This window comes from Heterocephalus glaber, unplaced genomic scaffold (assembly GCF_053883595.1).
Source record: "Heterocephalus glaber isolate CG9 unplaced genomic scaffold, H.glaber_assembly_v1.0 deba00000809, whole genome shotgun sequence".
Classification (NCBI taxonomy): domain Eukaryota; kingdom Metazoa; phylum Chordata; class Mammalia; order Rodentia; family Bathyergidae; genus Heterocephalus; species Heterocephalus glaber.
This window is the reverse complement of record NW_028258163.1, coordinates 87,857-107,801: the sequence shown is the minus strand read 5'-3', so window position 1 is coordinate 107,801 and position 19,945 is coordinate 87,857. Positions and strand designations below refer to the sequence as shown.

General features: G+C 40.4%; 1 pseudogene across 1 annotated transcript; it reads left to right on the top strand.

Annotated features, from left to right (window-relative positions):
* Nucleotides 1–519: 519 nt before the first annotated feature.
* Nucleotides 520–18,358, top strand: LOC147828989 (DNA-binding protein SATB1 pseudogene; annotated as a pseudogene). Its single transcript, XR_015449769.1, has one exon. The product of XR_015449769.1 is annotated as a DNA-binding protein SATB1 pseudogene (transcript).
* The last annotated feature ends 1,587 nt before the right edge of the window (nt 18,359–19,945 follow it).

The window sequence follows — 19,945 nt, the reverse complement described above, 5'->3', positions numbered from 1 at the left end:
TCCCTTGTGGCTTTGGCTACCATGTGGGCTCCATGAACTGTTTCTCTTCTGCGATGCCCCTCTGCCACGTGCCACGCTTTGGAGCCAGCTGATTATGGACTGAAACCTCTACAAACTGTGAGCGAAAAAAACCTTCCCCTTTAACTCTTTGTGGCGAGTATTTCGTCTCAGCAGTGGGAGAAAAGTAACTACAATAACCATCATGAGAACGTCTTAGACTGTTGTAAACTTTAGCTATCTTCTTCCATAACTTTATATAATCTTTAGTATACACTGACTCCGGCTATTATGTGTAATTATTTCACAAGGTTCAAAGAGAAATAGAGCTATAATTCTGTCTATTCAGTACCAAAGTGAGCTAAGACCCTGCCCCCCGCCGCCGCCGCCGCCGCCGCCGCCGTCCCCGCCGCTCGCGCCCCTTCCTCCTCCTCCTTCTCCTCCCCCCCCTGCCGCCGCTCGCTCCTGCTTCCCGGACGCGGCGCAGCAGCCGGCCCCGCTGGGGAAGCTCCAGGCGGCGGCGGCGGCGGCGGCGGCGGCGGGCGGGCGGCCGGGAGGAGGCTGCGTGCTCGGGCTGGGGCTGCGAGCGGGGTGATTTTGTATTAAAATGAGGAGAAGGAAGAAGAGGCAGCCACAGCGGCGGCGGCGGGAGCAGCAGGAGCAGGCGCAGCGGCGGATGGGGCTGCAGCCCGTGTGGACGCGCGGAGCCGAGCGGGGCGTGGCGGCGGCGGCGGCGACAGCGGCCGGGGTGAGTCAACTCCGCGTTTAATGGGGGCAGCGACGGCGGCCAGAGCAAGGAGCGAGGCGGCCCGCGCGCCCGCCCTCTGGGACTCGCGCTCACACGCACGCACACACGAGCGCGCGCACACACCTCTCCCTGTGCCACCCGGCAGCGACCGCCTCGTCACAACAACAGCAGCAACAGCCGCCTCCCGCCCGCCCGGGGCCGCGCGTGGGGCCGGGCCGCTCCAGAGGACGCTGTCCGCCTCCCCTCTCCTCTCGGGAAACTCCTGGGCAGTCTGGTGGGGTTTCAGGGCTCCTTTCAGCCCCTGTCCTAGTGCCATTGTGGTGCTCGTTGTTTACCTCGGACTCGGGCTGAGAGGAAGCTGGGTGACTTTTGGGGGGAGGGCGCCGTGGGCGCCCCATCTTCCGCCCCCACCCCCTGCTCTCCCTCCCCGGGCGCCCGAGACGCGCGCAGCCCCGCGTCCCGGCAGGGACAGGGTCCTCCGGGCTGTTGTCAGCGAGGGCGGGATCAAAAGTGGCATTTTAGTTTCTTTCCGGGGCTTTTCCGGCCACCCCGTGTCCCTCACTCTCCTGTCCCCTGGTAGATGCCCTCGTTGGGGGTGCGGGGCTGTGGGAAAAGTTTAAGGTTTGTTAATCTTAGTCGCAGTTGTGGGGCGGGGTGGGGGCGCCTGGGAGGGAAGGAGGGTGGCGAGGTGGCCTGCCCTTCGCCGCGTTGGGTTCCCGGAGAATAATATCGCCAAGTGACAGCCAGAAGTAGACTTTCCGTGCTCGCTCCGAAGAACCCGAGCGAGCGGGAGGGAGAAAGAGAGAACCCCTTTTCTCTCGCGCTCTCTCGCTCTCTTTTTCTGGAGACCTTGTCCGTCGTGATTTATTTATTTATTTTTTCTTTTTAAGAGAACCTTCAGCCACCACCTCGCCTCCCCAGCACCACCACAGTGTACAGCTCCTAATGGGTTTTGCTTTGTTTTTGCGATCCCCCCCCCGACACGAATCACTTGTCAGATCAATTTTATCTTCTCCCTTCTCCCTACCTCCCACTCTCCCCTCCTGCCCATCGAAAACCCTGTTCTCTGAGGTTAGACATTTTACAAACCATATATATGTTGTTTTCTGAATTGTGATTTTTTTTAAACCCCTCTCCCATGGCTACTCCGGTAGACCTTTATTTCTGCCCTTCCCCTGCTTAGGGGAGCGGGAGTAGGGGAAGAGAAAATAATACAATTTCAGGGGAAGTCGCCTTCAGGTGTGCTGCTTGTTTTTTTTTTTTTTTTTAATTAAAAAGAAGGGATATAGAAAACATCAGTCTTGAACTTCACTTCAAGAACCCCGGGCTGCAAAGGAAATCTCCTTTGTTTTTGTTATTTATATGTTGTCAAGTTTTGAAGTGGATGAAGTAGTCTGTACTTAAAACAAGAAAAAAATGTTTACAGAAAGCCATGCGCATACAAACTGACTTAGGTGATCTTTAGAGAGTGACTGAGTATGGATCATTTGAATGAGACAACTCAGGGGAAAGAACATTCAGAAATGTCTAACAATGTGAGTGATCCAAAGATTGCCCGACTGGAGCAGAACGGGAGCCCGCTAGGAAGAGGAAGGCTTGGGAGTACAGGTCCAAAAATGCAGGGAGTGCCTTTAAAACACTCGGGCCATCTGATGAAAACCAACCTTAGGAAAGGACCCATGTTACCAGTTTTCTGCGTGGTGGAACATTATGAAAACGCCATTGAATATGATTGCAAGGAGGAGCATGTGGAATTTGTGTTGATGAGAAAGGGTATGCTTTTCAACCAGCTGACAGAAATGGCATTGCTGTCTCTAGGTTATTCGCATAGCTGTGCTGCCCAGGCCAAAGGGCTAATCCAGTTTGGAAAGTGGAATATAGTTCCGCTGTCTTATGTGACAGATGCCCCTGATGCTATGGTAGCAGATATGCTTCAAGATGTGTACATTGTGTTCACCTTGAAAATTCAGTTACACAGTTGCCCCAAACTAGAAGACTTGCCTCCTGAACAATGGTCGCACACCACAGTAAGGAATGCTCTGAAGGACTTACTCAAAGATATGAATCAGAGTTCGTTGGCCAAGGAGTGACCCCTTTCACAGAGTATGATTTCTTCCATTGTGAACAGCACTTACTATGCAAATGTCTCAGCAGCAAAATGTCAAGAATTTGGAAGGTGGTACAAACATTTCAAGAAGACAAAAGATATGAGGGTTGAAATGGATAGTCTCTCTGAACTATCCCAGCAAGGTGCCAACCATGTCAGCAGCCGTCCCCGGGAACACAGCTGAGCAGCCTCCCTCCTCCGCGCAGCTCTCCCACAGCAGCCAGCCCTCTGTCTGGACCCCTCTTCCGAACCTGCATCCTGGCCTTGTATCCACGCCTATCAGTCCTCAGTTGGTCAACCAGCAGCTAGTGATGGCTCAGCTGCTGAACCAGCAGTATGCAGTGAACAGACTCTTAGCCCAGCAGTCCTTAAACCAACAATACTTGAACCATCCTCCCCCTGTCAGTAGATCTATGAATAAGCCTTTGGAGCGGCAGCTTTCAACCAACACAGAGGTGTCTTTCGAGATCTACCAGTGGGTACGTGATGAGCTAAAACGAGCAGGAATCTCCCAGGCAGTATTTGCACGTGTGGCTTTTAACAGAACTCAGGGCTTGCTTTCCAAAATCCTCCGAAGGAAGAGGATCCCAAGACTGCATCCCAGTTTTTGCTGGTAAATCTTCGGGCTATGCAGAATTTCTTGCAATTACCAGAAGCCGAAAGAGACCGAATATACCAGGATGAAAGGGAAAGGAGCTTGAACGCAGCCTCGGCTATGGGTCCTGCCCCCCTGATAAGCACACCACCCAGCCGTCCTCCCCAGGTGAAAACAGCTACGATTGCCTCTGAGAGGAATGGGAAACCAGAGAACAATGCCATGAACATTAATGCTTCCATTTATGATGGGATTTAGCAGGAAATGAAGCGTGCTAAAGTGTCCGAAGCACTGTTTGCAAAGGTTGCCGCAACCAAAAGCCAGGGATGGTTGTGTGAATTGTTACGCTGGAAAGAAGATCCTTCTCCGGAAAACAGGACCCTGTGGGAGAACCTGTCCATGGTCCGGAGGTTCCTCAGTCTTCCTCAGCCAGAGCGCGATGCCATTTATGAACAGGAAAGCAATGCTGTACATCACCATGGCGACAGGCCGCCCCACATCATCCATGTTCCAGCAGAGCAGATTCAGGCGGCTTTGTGTGGGATGCCAGGAGAGCAGAGTTCTGATTGCTTGCTTCTTTTCAGCAGCAGCAAAAGCAGCAAGCAGCAACAGCAGCCGCCAGCGCCCCCCCCCCCCCCCGCAGCCGCAGCCGCAGCCGCAGCCGCAGCCCCACCCCGGGCGCAGGCAGGCCCTTGGCTCCCCCCACGGCAGCCCACCGGGGCCTCACCCGCCGAGTCCGATGAGGAGAACCGGCAGAAGACCCGGCCAAGAACCAAAATTTCAGTGGAAGCCCTGGGCATCCTCCAGAGCTTCATACAGGATGTGGGCCTGTACCCAGACGAGGAAGCCATCCAGACTTCGTCAGCCCAGCTCGACCTCCCCAAGTACACCATCATCAAGTTCTTCCAGAACCAGCGGTACTATCTTAAGCACCACGGCAAACTGAAGGACAACTCGGGGCTGGAAGTGGATATGGGAGAATATAAAGAAGAGGAGTTACTTAAGGATTTAGAAGAGAGTGTCCAAGATAAAAATGCTAACACCCTTTTTTCAGTGAAACTAGAAGAAGAGCTATCAGTGGAAGGAAACACAGACATTAATGCTGATTTGAAAGACTGAGATAAAAGTATTATTTTCATTCAACAGTGCCACTGGTAATTTACTAACAAAATGAAAGTCCACCTTGTATTTGCTCAGAAAACCTTTGTTGTTCATTGTTTGGCCAATGAATCTTCAGAAACTTGCACAAACAGGACGGTTGGGAAAGCGTAGTACAGACTGCACTAAATGTTTTACTCTGTTTTATAAACTGCTTGGCAGTCCCAGGTGAAGCATTGAGGATTGTTTGGTATTAAAGTTTGTGTTCAAGGGGTAGACCACGGTGTGTACCCCATAAGCATGATACCAGAGATTTTTTAAAAAATTATTATTATTCTGGAGCCTCAGACAAACATAACTTCTGTGATTATGATTTCCTCTTCAGTTATTTCTGTAACACTTCACACTGATCTTTGAAAACTCGCCCCTTATTTTAAAAAAGAAAAAGGAGTTTGTTACTCTATTGTATGTTACAAAAGAACTATAGACTGTGGAATGCAGTTTAAAAATGACATATGCCAACAAATGCCTTGTATTATATGGCACTGCTGTAATTCAAATTCGTTTTTATTTTGGGAATAAAAGTTCACTGTAATTTTTTTTCATTCTCATTGTTACATGATTTTTTTTTTAAAAAAGGAAAAGAAAATGTGAAACACAATTTAGTCATTATTTATTTGTAGATCCTGCAGCGTCATGTTGTAATTAATTTTTTGGAAGTTTCCATTAAATCCAATATTGCATCTCTTGTTACCGTACTGATTCTTTTCTATTTATAAATGTATTTTGATGGGCAGTAAAACAAAGTGTCTTAAAAGTTTTAAATAGAGAAAATGTGCTTTACACAGTTGCCTATAAAAAGTGCTCTATGTTATCCGAGCAATTCATACTATAAGCTTCACTCTTATTGTTGTATGCAATTTTTACTATCATGCAAATAAGCTTAGGTAAATAAACAAATAGATCACCTTAGAAAATTATGCAATTAATGTGAAAATAATTGATGTTTGCAATGTGTCTTCCTTTGGTTTACAATCAATTTTAAAGCTACATCTGTATAAAATTTCTGTATAAAGGTGTATTTCTTTTTTATGAGTTTATGGCTATAAAAACACCAGCTATTTTGTTACAGCTGGCTGTTTTTATGTGTATCACAATTTTCTTTATGCAGAAATGTTCTGCATAGGAGTGGTTATTGACTGTAACTACACAATTAAAATTGTTTGTATGGTAAAAAAACCTACAAAAAAACAAAGTGAACTAAGTACTGTACATACGACAGTAGAAGCTCAGAATGATTGATTGATATTGTGGAAGCTAAGCTTATAGAGTTGGTATTTTGAGAAACAGAGCTGTCTCAGATTTTGATCCAAGATAAAATCTATAATGTCTCCAAATAATTTGTTTTAATACCACGTTAGCTGTCTTGTATTGACTAAAAGATAAATGTTACCATACCATTTATTTTTTTCCATTAAGTTCATAGGTACATTTTAGGTATACAATACAGTTACATTCATCATTGGGGTCTTGTACCTTTACATGATGTATCTTGGTTCTTATTTTGCCCTCCCTTCACCCCCTCCACCCTTCCCTATTTACAAAGATTTTGTTTCCATTTTTTCCTTTTCTCATATTTTTTCTTTGCCCTTCTTTCTATTCCCCTACCCCTCCCACTTCCCCTGCTGCTATACACCTTTTCTTCCCATTTCACATCATCAATCATACATTTTGATCCTTATTTACACTTTTAGATTTTTCACACCAGAGAAACTGTTCAGTATTTACACATGTGTGTAGTATTTATTTCACTTAAGAGTATGGCCTCTGGGCTGGGAATTTAGCTCAGTGGCACTGCACCTGCCTTGAAAGCTCAAGGTCATGAGTTCAATCCCCAGTACCAAAAAAAAAAAAAAGTATGGCCTCGATGTACATCCAGTTAGCTATAAATGTCTCTAGTTTCTCATTCTTTATGGCTGAGTACTACTTCATTTTATTAAAAAACCATATCTTCTTTATCCAGTATCCAGTTGATGGGCACTCGGGCTATTTCCAAGTTTTAGGTATTACAAACTGTGCCACTATAAACATGGGTGCACATATATCACTGTGGTATGATTCTTTTAATTCTTTTGGGAAGATGCCCAGCAGAAGAATAGCTGGGTCAAATGGGACCTCTAATCTTTGTTTTTTGAGGTATCTCCGTATTGATTTCCACAGTGGTTGCACCAGTCTGCACTCCCACCAACAATGGAGAAGGGTTCCTTTCTCCTCACCAGAATTTGTTATTAGTTGATTTCTTGATAGCAGCCATTCTTTCTGGGGTGAGGTGGAATCTCAGCGCTGTTTTCATCTGCATCTCTTGAATGACCAGTGATGTTGAACATTTTTTCATATGTTTATTTACTGCTTTTACTTCTTTGTCTGAGAAATGTCTGTCCATATCAGATGCCCATTTTTGAATAGGGTCTTTATATTTGGGGTGTCTGAGTTTTTAAGTTCTTTGTATATTCTGAATAGTAGACCTTTGTCTGAGAACCGCTGGTAAAAATTTTTCCCACATTGTAGGTTGTCTCTTAGCTCTGTTGGTGGTTTCTTTTGCATTGCAGAAGATTTTTAATAAGATAAGATCCCAGTTGTTGATTCTTTGTGCTAGTTCCTGTGCTACTGATGTTTTGTTCATAAACTCTTTTTCTATGCCAATGTCTTTGAGAGTTCTACCTGACTTATCTTCGAGTAAGTAGTGTTTTTGTTTTAATACTTAGATCTTTAATCCACTTCTATTTTAGTTTAGTGCATGGTTAAAGATAGGGGTCTAGTTTTAATCTTTGGCAGGTTGAAATCCAGATTTCCCAGCACCATTTATTAAAGAGGCTTTCTTTCCTCCAGTGAGGATGGTTGACTCCTTTGTCAAAAATGAGGAGGCTGAGTATGTCTGGAGTTGTGTCTGCATCTTCTAGTCTATTCCACTGATCTTCAGGTCTGTTTCTTTGCCAGTACCAGGCTGTTTTTATCACAGTGGCTTTGTAGTATAGTTTCAAGTTGGGGATTGTGATACCCCAGCCATGTCTCTATTGCCTAGAATTGCTTTTGCTATTCTAGATCTCTTCTGATTCCAAATGAATTTTTGTATTGTTTTCTCTACTTCTGTGAAATATACTGTTGGGATTTCAATCGAGATTGCATTGAATCTATATACCAGTTTTGGAATTATGGCCATTTTCACTATATTGGTTCTTCCTACCCAGGAGCAAGGGATGTCTTTCCATTTTCTTGTATCCTCTTCGATCTCCTTTTTCAGAGCACTGTAGTTTTCAATGCAGAGGTCTTTTGCTGCCTTCATTAGATTGATCCCTAGGTATTTCATTTTTTTGGGTGCTATTGTGAAAGGAATTGTTTCTCTAATTTCTTTCTCAGTGAGTCTGTTATTTGTGTACAAGAAGGCTATTGATTTTTGAGTGTTGACCTTGTATCCAGTTACTCTACTGAATCTGTCAATTAATTCTAGAAGTCTTTTGGCAGAGATTTTTGGGTCTTCTATGTAGAGTACCACATCGTCAGCAAATAATGACTGTTTAACTTCTTCCTGTCCTATCTTTATTCCTTTTATTTCTTTCTCTTGCCTAATTGCTGTGGCTAATGTTTCAAGAACTATATTGAGCAGGAGTGGTGATAGTGGACATCCTTGTCTTTTCCTGATTTGAGCATGAAGGGTTTCAATTTTTGACCATTGGTTTTTCACAGATAGCCTTAATCAGGTCAAGATAAAAACCTTCTATTCCAAATTTCTGTAGGGTTTTCATCATGAATGGGTGTTGGATTTTGTTGAATGCCTTTTCTGCATCTATTGAGATGATCATATGTTTTTGTTTTTGGCTCTGTTAATATACTGTATTACATTTATTGTTTTATGTATGTTGAACCATCCTTGCATCCCTGGGATAAATCCAACTTGGTCATGGTGTATGATCTTCTTAATGACCCTCTATATTCTGCTTGCCAGTATCTTGTTGAGGATTTTTGCATCTATGTTCATTAGGGAGATTGGCCTGTAGTTCTCTTTTTTGGTTGGGTCTTTCCCTGGTTTTGGAATCAAAGTAACACTTGCTTCCAGGAGTGAATATGGAAATATTGCTTCCCTTTCAATTTCATTGAAGAGTTTAAAGAGTAGTGGCAGTAGTTCTCTAAATGTCTTGTAGAATTCAGCAGTGAAGCCATCAGGACCTGGGCTTATCTTTGTTGGTAAATTTTTAATTATGTTTTGAGTTTCACTGATTGTTATTGTGGTGTTTAGAATTTTTTTTTGTGGAATTTTTATATCTTCTTCATTCAACTTTGGTAATTCATATGTATCTAAGAGTCTGTCCATTTCTTCTGTGTTTTCCATTTTATTAGAGTACAGGTTCTCAAAGTAGGTATTGATGATCCTCTGGATTTCTGCTGAATCTGTTGTGACTTCAGCTTTTTCATTCCTAATTGCATAGATTTGAGTCTTTTCTTTCCTTTTTTTTTTGATAAGTTTGGCTAAGGGTTTATTGATTTTATTTGCTCTTTCAAAAAACCAACTCTTCAATTCATTGATTTTTTTGTATCGCTCACAGTCTCCATTGCATTAATTTCTGCTCTGATCTTTATAATTTCCTCCCCTGTATGAGGTTTGGGTTTGCCCTGCTCTTCTATTTCTAGGAGGTTAAGGTTCAGCATTTGGTTGTTTATTTGAGCTTGCTCTGTTTTCCTAGTATGGGCATTCACTGCTATGAATTTCCCTTGTAGTATGCTTTCATTGTGTCCCATAGATTTCTGTATGTTGTGTTGACATTATCATTTAATTATAGAAACTTTAATTTCTCCTTTAATTTCCTCTGTGACCCACTGGTTGTTCAGGAGAGTGTTATTCAATTTCTATGTGTTTGTGGGGTTCTTGTGATTTCTTATGCTATTGATCTCAAATTTAATTGCACTATGGTCTGATAATATACAGGGGAGAGCTTCAACTCCTGTGCTTTTACTTAAACATGTTTTATGCTCTAGCATGTGGTCTATTTTAGAGAATGACCCATGTGCAGCTGAAAAGAATGTATATTCTGATTTTGTGAGGTGGAACACCCTGTAGACATCTATTAAGTCCAATTGTTCAAAAGTTGGGTTCAGTTCTAGTATTTTGTTGTTGATTTTTTGACTAGATGCTCTGTCTATTTGTGACAGTGGGGTATTGAGGTCCCCCACTACAACTGTATTAGTGTTTATTTGGTTTTTCATGTCTATTAATATTTTGTATAATTGGGGGCATTTGTATTTGGTGCATATATATTTATGATTTCATCTCTTCCTCTTGGGTTGTTCCCTTTACAAGGATTTAGTGACCTTTTTTTGTCTCTCTTATTTAGTTTTGTTTTGAAATTTACTTTGTCTGCAAATAAGATAGCTAACCCTGCTTTTTTCCAGGTTCCTCTTGCATGCAGAACTGTTTTCCATCTGTTTACTTTCGGTTTATGAATTTTTTTCTTTTTTTTTTGGTACTGGGGATCGAACTCTGGTCCTTGCGCTTGCGTAACAGGCGATGAAACCCCTGAGCTAAATCCCTGGCCCTATGAATTTCTTTTTGAACCAGATGCTTTTCTTGTATGCAGCATATTGTTGGATTTTGTTTCTTAATCCATTCTGTCAGTTTATTTCTTTTGATTGGTGAATTGAGGCCATTAACATTGATGGTTATAACTGATATGTATTGACTTATCCTTGTCATGTATTTTCCTGTTGTTGGCTCTTTTATTTTTTATTTTCCCCCCTCTCCCTTTAATTTCTTGCCTTGCCTGGTGGATTTGCTCTGTTGGGCCTCATGGAGTTGTGACCTTCATTGTCTTTCTCTAGGGTCTTGTTTAGAATTTTTGGAGTGCTAGACCACACCATTTATTTTAATAAAAACAAAAAGGTTGCTATTGATGAAAGCTCTTGCCTACATTAATCTTTTTTATCTGAATTTGATGTTTAAAAACAATTTCATAAAATGAAATGAAAAATCTAAATATCCACTGGACACAGTGGTACACATTTGTAATCCCAGCTACTGTACTATATTTGGGTGGCTGAGGCAGGAAGAGCACAAGTTTAAGGTCAACCAGGGCAATTTGGTGAGACCTTGTCTCAAAATAAAAAATAAAAAGTGCCAGGGGTGTAGATCAGTAGCATATGCAAGGCCTTGGTTCTATCCCTGTTACTGAAAAATAAAGGTTGGGGGGCATATGTCCCAATTCTGACCAAAGTCAGAAAAGTCACAAGAAAAATTTGTTGGAAGATTCTGGAAAGGAATGTCATTGATCTTGCTAAGTTTTAAAAGGTAGAATGTAGAGCTGGGGATGTAGCTCAGTGGCACCGTACCTGCCTGGCAAGGACAAGGTCCTGAGTTCAATCCCTGGTACCAAAAAAAAAAAAAGGTGGAATGTAGCATCAATAGCTACTGACCCATCTTAAGACAGGAGGAAGGGTAGTCTTCATTTAATTAAGCTAACATATTCATCACTTCAACTACTTATTTTGTGTGTGTGTGTGTGTGTGTGTGTGTGTGTGTGTGTGTGTTTGTTAGGCACTGAAATCAGGGGTACTCTATCACTGAGCTACACTCCCAGCCTTTTTTTAAATTTTGAGACAAGAACCCATTCCATGTCTTGTGATCCCTTTCAGGGCAAATCTATTCTCTACTACTCAGTCAAGCCCTTCCTTATATATTGTGGGCAGCTGTAGCTTATTACTAGATATTTCTACATGTATGCTATTTCATGCCTCAGAGTTAGTCCTCTTCTCTTCACATTCTGCAAGGTTCAATTCAAATGCCACCTCATTTTGAGAGACTCAGGCTGGCCTTGAACTAGCAATTTTCCTCCATCAACCTCTGTAGTACAGCTGGGATATAGACATGCACTACCATGCCTACCTGTCTTGCCTATCTTCTTCCCATTCCTCCCACCCCTCTTCAGCTTCTACAACCATCCTTCTACTCTGTGAAACTATGAGTTCAATTGTTTTAGATTTCACATGTAAGTGAGAACATACAGTGTTGTTTTGTTGTGTTTGGAATATTTCTCATAGCATAATATTCTCCAGTTTCATTCATGTGGAATGAATTTCCTTCTTTTTTCAAAAGACTGAATAGTATTCTTGTGTGTGTGTACTACAAATTTTTTCTTTCTTGTTTTTGATGCTGGTGGTGGAAAATACATATCACATTTTCTTTACCCACTCATCTGTTGGTAAATACTTAGATTGATATCATAAGTTGACTACTGTGAACAGTGCTGCACTGAGCATAGGCATGCAGATAGCTCTTTGACAAACTATTTCAAATCTTTTCAGTAAATACCCAGAAGTAAAATTGCTGGATAAAAACCTGAGTTCATAATCTCATGATATTTCCAGTGAATTAACCAAAACTGAATCTTACCCTGTATTACTCAGACTTTTTAATTTAATGAATCAATATACCTTCTAATTCAGTTTATTTGCAGAGAGCATCCTACCTGGCTACATGTTCTTTTATTTTTTAAAAAATTCTTTTATTGGTACATTTTAGGTATACAATATGTTTACATTTATCATTGGGTGCTTGTACCTGTACATGATATATCTTGGTTCTTATTTTTTTCCCCATTACCTATGCGCCCTTCACCCCCTCCACCCTTCCCTATTTACATAGATTTTGTTTCCATTTTTTCTTTTCTCATAATTTTTCCTTTCCCTTCTTTCCTTTCCCTTTCCCCTCCCACCACCCCTACATTTTTGGACCTTTTCTTATTTCAAATTATCAATTATTCATTTTAATCATTTTAACCCTTATTTACACTATCAGTTTCTCACACTAGTGAAACTATTCAGTATTTACATGAGTGTCCTATTTATTTCACTTAAGAGTATGGCCTCGATATGCATCCATTTAGCTATAAATGACTCTAGTTTTTCATTCTTTATGGCTGACTAGTACTCTATTTTATAAAAAATCCACATTTTCCTTATCCAGTTTCCAGTTGATGGGCACTTGGGCTGCTTCCAAGCTTTAGCTATTACAAACTGTGCTGCTATGAACATGGGTGCACATATATCACTGTGGTATGATTCTTTTAATTCTTTTGGGAAGATACCCAGCAGGGGAATAGCTGGGTCAAATGGGACCTCTAGCCCTAGTTCTTTGAGGTACCTCCATACTGATTTCCACAGTGGTTGCAACAGTCTGCACTCCCACCAACAATGGAGAAAGGTTCTTTTCTCCCCACACTCCCATCAGCATTTGTTATTGGTTGATTTCTTGACAGCAGCCATTCTTTGTGGGGTGAGGTGGAATCTCAGTGTTGTTTTCATCTGCATCTCTCCAATGACCAGTGATGTTGAACATTTTTTCATATGTTTGTTTGCTGCTTTTACTTCTTTGAGAAATGTCTGTTCATTTCAGATGCCCATTTTTGAATTGGGTCTTTGAATTTGGAGGGTCTGATTTTTTTCAATTCTTTGTATATACTAGATAGTAGACCTTTGTCTGAGAAATAGCCAGTAAATTTTTTTTCCCACATTGTAGGTTGTCTCTTAGCTCTGTTGGTGGTTTCTCTTGTAGTGCAGAAGCTTTTTAATAAGATGAGATCCCAGTTGTTGATTCTTTCTGCTAGTTCCCGTGCTACTGAGGTTTTGTTCATAAACTCTTTTCCTGTGCCAATGTCTTCAAGAGTTCTACATAACTTATCTGCCAGCAAGTTTAGTGTTTCTGTCTTAATACTGATCTTTAATCCACTTTGATCTTATTGTAGTGCATGGTGATAGGTATGGGTCTAGTTTTAATCTTTGGCAGGTTGAAATCCAGTTTTTCCAACACTATTTATTAAATAGGCTATCTTTCCTCCAATGAGGGTTGTTGGCTCCTTTGTCAAAGATGAAGTGGCTGAGTATGTCTGGAGTTGTTTCTGCATCTTCTAATCTATTCCACTGATCCTTGGGTCTGTTTCTTTGCCAGTACCATGCTGTTTTTATCACAGTAGCTTTGTAGTATAGTTTCAAGTTGGGGATTGTGATACCCCCAGCCATGTCTCTATTGCCTAGGATTGCTTTTGCTATTTTAGATCTCTTCTGGTTACTTTTGGATTGTTTTCTCTAGTTCTGTGAAGTATATTGTTGGAATTTCAATTGGCATTACATTAAATCTATATACCAGTTTTGGAAGTATGGCCATTTTCACTATATTGGTTCTTCCTACCCAGGAACAAGGGATGTCTTTCCATTTTCTTATATCCTTCTCAATCTCCTTTTTCAGAGTGCTGTAGTTTTCAGTGTAGAGGTCTTTTGCTTCCTTTGTTAGGTTGATTCCTAGATATTTCTCTTTTTTGGATGCTTTTGTAAAAGGAATTGTTTCCCAAATTTCTCTCTCAGTGAGTCTGCTATTTGTGGATAAGAAGGCTATTGTTAGCTAAAACTTGGAAACAGCCCAAATGCCCATCAACTGGAGACTGGATAAAGAAAATGTGGTTTTTAAAAATAAAATGGAGTACTACACAGCCATAAAAATGAGAAATTAGAGACATTTATACCTAAGTGGATGCATATTGAGGCGATACTCTTAAGTGAAATAAATAGGACACACATGTATAAATACTGAATAGTTTCTCTGGTGTGAGAAACTGAAAATGTAAATAAGGACTAAATGTATAATAGGTAATGTGAAATAGGAAGAAAAGGGGCAAAGGGGAAGGAAGTGGGAGGGCTAGGGGAAAGGATAGAAGGGAATGGGATTAATATGAGAAAATGGAAAAATAGGAACAAAATCTTTGTAAATAGGGAGGAATGGAGGGGTTGAAGGGAGGGCTGGACAAGGGTGAAAAATAAGAACCAAGAGAGACTATGTAAAGGTGCAAATTTCCAACAATGAATGTCATTATATTGTATACCTAAAATGTACCAGTGATTAGAATGAATAATCGATAATGTAAAAGAGGAAGAAAAGGTCCAAAGGGGTAGGGATAGTGGGAGGGGCAGGGGAAAGGAAAGAAGGGAAAGGAAAAATGCTGAGAAATGGAAAAAATGGAAATAAAGTCTTTGTAAATAGGGAAGGGTGGAGGGGGTGAAGGGAGGGCTAGGAATGAGGAAAAAATAAGAACCAAGATGCAGCATGTAAAGGTACAATTCCCAATGAGAAATGTAATTGTGTTGTATACCTACAATGTACCAATAAAAAAATTTAATTTAAAAAAAAAAAGAAGGCTATTGTTTTTTGAGTGCTGACCTTATATCCAGCTGCTCTACTGAACCTGACAGTTAGGTCTAGAAGTCTTTTGGCAGAGTTTTTTGGATTATCTTTGTAAAATATCATATAATCAGTAAATAATGACAGTTTAACTTCTTCCTTTCCTATCTTTATTCCTTTCATTTCTTTCTCTTGCCTAATTGCTGTGGCTAATGTTTCAAGAATTATATTGAACAGGAGTGGTCATAGTGGACATCCTTGACTTGTTTCTTATTTTAGTATGAAAGTTTTCAATTTTTGACCATTTAGTATGATGTTGGCTGTTGGTTTTTCATAGATACCCCCTTAATCAGGTTGAGATAAAGACCTTCTATTCCAATTTTCTGTAGGGTTTTCATCATGAATGGGTGTTGGATTTTGTCAAATTCCTTTTCTGCATCTATTGAAATGATCATATGGTTTTTGTCCTTGACTCTGTTAATATAGTGTATTACATTTATTGATTTACAAATGTTGAACCATCCTTGCAACCCTGGGATAAATCCAACTAGGTCAGGGTGTATGATCGTTTGATGAACCTCTGTATTCTGTTTGCCAGTATCTTGTTGAAGATTTTTGCATTTATGTTCATTAGGGAGATTGGCCTGTAGTTCTCTTTTTTGGTTGGGTCTTTCCCTGGTTTTGAAATCGAAGTAACACTTGGTTCCAAGAATGAATTTGGAAGCCTTGCTTCCCTTTCAATTTCCTTGATGAGTTTAAAGAGTAATGGTGATAGTTCTTCTTTAAATGTCTTGTAGAGTTCAACAGTGAAGCCATCAGGACCTGGGCTTTTCTTTGTTGGTAAATATTTTATTACATTTTCAATTTCACTCATTGTTATTGGGGTGTTCAGAATTTCTATGTCTTCTTCATTTAACTTTGGCAATTCATATGTATCTAGGAATCTGTCCACTTCTTCTGTGTTTTCCATTTTATTGCAGTACAGGTTCTCAAAATAGGTATAGATGATCCTCTGGATTTCTGCTGGGTCTGTTGTGACTTCACCTTTTTTATTCTTAATTGCATGGATTTGAGCCTTTTCTTTCCTTTTTTTGATAAGGTTGGCTAAAGGTTTATCAATTTTATTTATTCTTTTGAGAAACCAACTCTTTGATTCATTGATTGTTTTTCTTTTTTTTAAATATATATTTATTGGTACATTTTAGGTATAAAATACATTTACATTTATCATTGGGTGTTTGTACCAGAACATGATGCATCTTAGTTTTTATTTTTTCTCCCATTACCTGTGCACCCTTCACCCCCTCTACCCTTCCCTATCTACACAGAGTTTGATTCCATTTTTTTTCTCACAATTTTTTTCTTTCCCTTCTTCCCTTTCCCCTTTCCCTTCCACCATCCCCAAACCTTTGGACCTTTTCTTATTTCAAACTATCAATTATTCATTTTAATCATTTTCATTCTTATTTACACTTTCAATTTCTCACACTTGAGGCCATTAACATTGATAGTTATAATTGACAGATATTGACTCATCCTTGTCATGATGTTTTACTGTTGTTGGCTCTTTTCTTATTTTCCCCCCTTTCACTTTAGTGTCTTACCTTGCATGGTGCCTTCTCTCTGCTGGGCCTCATGGAGTTGTGACCTTCATTGTCTTTTTCTAGGATATTGCTTAAAATTGTTTGGAGTGCTGGTTTGGTGTTCATAATTCATTGATTTTTTTTTGTACTGTTCTCTTAGTCTCCATTGCACTGATTTCTGCTCTGATCTTTATAATTTCCTTTCTTGTATGAGCTTTGGGTTTGTTATGCTCTTCTTTTTCTAGGAGCTTGAGGTTTTGCATTAAGTTATTTATTTGAGTTCTCTCTGTTTTCCTAATATAGGTATTCACTGTTATGAATTTCCCACGTAGAACTCCTTTCACTGTGTCCCATAGAGTACTGTATGTTGTACTGGCATTATCATTTACTTGTAGAAACTGTCTAATTTTTTCTTTAATTTCCTCTGTGACCCATTGGTTGTTCAGGAGGGTGTTAGTCAATTTCCATGTCTTGTGGGTGTTTTGCAGTTTCTTATGTTATTGGTCTCCAATTTTATTGCACTATGGTCTGATAATATACTGGAGGTAACTTCAATTCTTTTACATTTACTTAGACATGTCCTATGAGCTAGTATGTGGTCTATTTTGGAGAATGACCTGTGTGCAGCTGAAAAGAATGTGTATTCTGATTTTGTGGGGTGGAACACTCTGTAAACATGAATTAAGTCTATTTGTTCAATAGCTTGGTTCAGTTCTAGAATTTTGTTGTTAATTTTTTGTCTAGATGATCTGTCTATTTGTGATAGTGGGGAATTGAAGTCCCCCACTACAGTTGTATTTGTACTTATTTGTTTTTTCATATCCATTAATTTTTTTTTGTATAGTTAGGGGCATGCATATTTGGTGGGTATATATTTATGATTGTCTTCTCTTCCTGTTGGGTTGTTCCCTTCACAAGGATGTAATGTCCTTCTTTGTCTCTCTTAATTAGTTTTGGTTTGAAATCTACTTTGTCTGCAAATAAGATTGCTACCCCTGCCTTTTTCTAGTTTCTTGTTGCATGGAGAACTGTTTTCTGTACTTTTATTTTCAGTCTATGAATTTCCTTTTGAGCTAGGTGTGTTTCTTATATACAGCATATTGTTGGATTTTGCTGCTTAATCCATTCTGTCAGTCTACTTCTTTTGATTGGTGAATTGAGGCCATTAACATTGAGTTATAATTGATAGATATTGACACATCTTTGTCATGATGTTTTGCTGTTGTTGTTTCTTTTATTTCTTATTTTTTCCCCCTGTCCCTTTAGTTTCTTATCTTTCCTGGTGGCTTCCCTCTGTTGGGCCTCATGGAGTTGTGACCTTCATTGTCTTTTTCAAGGATATTGCTTAGAATTTTTTGGAGTGCTGGTTTAGTGTTCATGAAATTTCTCAGGTCATGAGATTTCTCTAAATTTCTCTTTGTCATGGAAGTATCTTATTTCCCCATCCATTTTGAAAGATAATTTTGCAAGATACTACAGTCTAGGTTCGAAGTTATTTCTTTTTAGGGATTGGAATACTTCACTCCAGGCTCTCCTTGATTTGAGGGGTTGTGTTGAGAAGTCTGACATGATTCTGATGGGCTTTCCTTTGTAGGTGATTTGTTTCTTTTCTCTAACTGCCTGTAGGATTTTGTTCTTCGGTTGGGTTTCTGGGATCTTGACTATTATACATATATGTGTAGATTTTTTTTCACCATGGCTAGTTGGAGTTCTGTATGCCTCAATTATCTGCATGTCCAATTCTTCACCTCTGTCTAGGAAGATTTCTACTATTACTTCTGTGAACAGTCTTATTTACGTTAATTGTACTTTCTCCTCTTTTTTCGTGAACTCCGATCAGTCTTTTGTTATTCACCTTTGCATCATCTAGCAGCTGCTGGATTGATTTCCCATGGTCCTTTACTATTTTGAAGAAATCTCTGTTTTCATGGTCCTGAACCACAATCCTGTCTACTATATGTGATATTCTATCTTCAGATTCCCTTAATCTGCTCTTCATGATTTCAATGGAGTTTTTAATCTCCTGAATATCTATTTGAATCTGTTTCATGGATTCCATTTCTTTCTTATGATGGGCATTCATGGCTTCCAGCAGGTTTCTGATCTCATCTATTTTTTTTTTTTAATCTGTTTCTGTTCCAGAGCCTCTAATCCTGTCTTTCACTCTGCTCACCATATCTGTAGTTGTCTGGGAAATTATTTCTGTTTTGAATTTTTCTAGAGCCTAATTCACCTGTTCTGTTACTTCCTGAGCTATCAGTTCAGCATATCCAGATGGTTGATTTTCAGACTTTTCCACCTCATTTCCCCCAGAATTTGCTTTTTGTGGGGTGGAAGTCTGAGTTTGTGCCTTATGTAAATGTCTTCTCATTTTTGTTTTTTTTTGTTGTTGTTGTTGTTAAATTAGGGTTAGGGTTAGGGTTAGGATTAGGGTTAGGGTTGTTAGGGTTTAGGGTTGGGGTTAGGGTTAGGGTTAGGGTTAGGATGATAGATAGCATTGAAATTGAAATGCCTGTGTCTTCCAGTGTGGGTTGGAAAGTTAGTATTAGCATAAGTTCAGGGGAGGGTTAGGGATAATGTCTAATTTCAAGTACCTGGGTATTGGAATTTGGTCCTGCTGCTTAGGGTTAGGGTTAGGGTTAGGATTAAGTTGAGGTTTAGGGTTCCAATTCATGTACCTGACGTTTGGAGTGTGGGTATGATTGTTAGGGTTAGGGTTCTTCTTTTCGTAAGGGTCATGGATAGTACTGAAATAGCAGTACCTGAGAATGACTTAGGGTTCGGGTAGGGTTAGGGTTAGGGTTAGGGTTAGGGTTAGGTTCAGGGTGATAGATAGCATTGAAATTGAAATGCCTTTGTCTTCCAGTGTGGGTTGGAAAGTTAGTATTAGCGTAAGTTCATGGGGAGGGTTAGGGATAATGTCAAATGTCAAGTACTTGGGTATTGGAATTTGGTCCTGCTGCTTAGGGTTAGCGTTAGGATTAGTTTTAGGTTTAGGGTTCCAATTCATGTACCTGACGTTTGGAGTGTGGGTATGATTGTTAGGGTTAGGGTTCTTCTTTTCATAACGGTCATGGATAGGGCTGAAATAGTGGTACCTGAGAATGACTTAGGGTTCGGGTAGGTTTAGGGTTAGCTGGGTTCATCTAAAATGTATGAGAGCCCCAGGACTGGCATGGGACCTTTCCTTTGACCCTCTGGTTCCCCTCCTCATTTCCACTAATCATCTGTTTTGTCAGGTTTGGCAGTTATGGTTTCAGCTGTGCAAACAGTTCTGTTGCTGTCTAGTGCTCACTTGAAAGACCCTTGTGTACAACTGTGCCTGGCAGTTAAGTAACTCTTATGGCTTGTGTCTATTTTTCCCCTCAGAGCCCTGTGTGGGGGCAAGTCACACTTCTGAGAGGTGGCTGGTTCCAGAGGGTGTGATGCTGGGATCAATGGAGTGTGCTTACTAAATGAGTCCATTCATTGGTTTGGCGTAATTCGGGGTGTACATAAGGGCAAGGCCCACCCTGGCTGTGGGTGTGACCCACCTGAATGGTATGTATCCTGGACAGAATGTAAGGGACCGGAAGAGGGCTGCTGTGGTTGCTTGCTGCTG